The sequence below is a fragment of the Marmota marmota genome, unplaced genomic scaffold (assembly GCF_001458135.2).
Source record: "Marmota marmota marmota unplaced genomic scaffold, marMar, whole genome shotgun sequence".
NCBI classification, from domain to species: domain Eukaryota; kingdom Metazoa; phylum Chordata; class Mammalia; order Rodentia; family Sciuridae; genus Marmota; species Marmota marmota.
In genome coordinates this window covers 20352690-20353688 of record NW_026000185.1, presented here as the reverse complement: position 1 = coordinate 20353688, position 999 = coordinate 20352690, and the positions used below count along the sequence as shown (strand labels likewise).

At 35.2% G+C, this 999-nt stretch overlaps 1 non-coding gene across 1 annotated transcript; it reads right to left on the bottom strand.

Annotated features, from left to right (window-relative positions):
* Positions 1-637: 637 nt before the first annotated feature.
* Positions 638-710, bottom strand: Trnaa-ugc. The gene has a single exon. It is a non-coding gene; the product is annotated as a tRNA-Ala (tRNA).
* Positions 711-999: the final 289 nt, after the last annotated feature.

Sequence of the window (999 nt, the reverse complement as noted above, 5' to 3'; positions counted from 1 at the left end):
ACACTCTATATTTTTGAGCTCATGGTTTATGATGAATTCACATTTGATCCTATGTACCTAAATTAATATACTTTTTGATCAGTCTTTTATCTAACTATAGAGGTTTCTACACTCTGTTTTTGTTTGTTCAGAGGCCAATTTTCAAGGTTTAGCTCTCAATCTAATAGAGGCTTTTATGAATATCTGTAGCACTGCAGTGGAGATCTACCTACAAAAAGCTGCAAGATCTCTGTTTCCTGTTGTGTATGTGTGCACACTTGTGTATTACTTTGTTGTGTCTACATACATGCTTGTGTCTATATATCAGGTGCATGGTATAAAAATTGGCACATAGGTAAATGGAGCTCATAAATTCAAATTTAATTGAGAAATGGATCCAAATATCTTGCTGCATTCTGCACAGTGAATGAACTGTTCACCAAATGTAGGCAGTGGGTTGAATTGAGAAAATTACAAGTTATAAGAAATTATAAGAAATAAAGACAGAAGACATGAAAATAGGTAAAAAGTGGAGCCCAGCAGGTTGGTCAGCCAGATGGGTCTAACCTCTAACAAAGAGGGAGAGCCTATGTGCTTTATTTATTTATTTATTTATTTGTTTATTATTTTAAAATATTTTTTTTTCTTTTTTTTTTTTTGGTGGTGCTGGGGATTGAACCCAGGGCCTTGTGCATGCAAGGCAAGCACTCTACCAACTGAGCTATATCCCCAGCCCATTAAAATATTTTTTAAGACATTGATGGACTTCATTCTGTTCATTTACTTATATATGGTGCTGAGAATTGAAACCAGTGCCTCACACATGCTAGGCAAGTGCTCTACCACTGAGCCACAACCCCAGCTCCCTGTGTTTTATAATATAGGCAAAAAAAAAAAAAAAAAAAAGGAAAAGCACTTATTGTGGGAAAAACTTCCAGGTAAACAAAAGCAAACTCAAGCAGGAATGAGGTAATTGAAGATTATCTACTTCTTTAATATCTTCTCTAGCTCTGGGTAGCT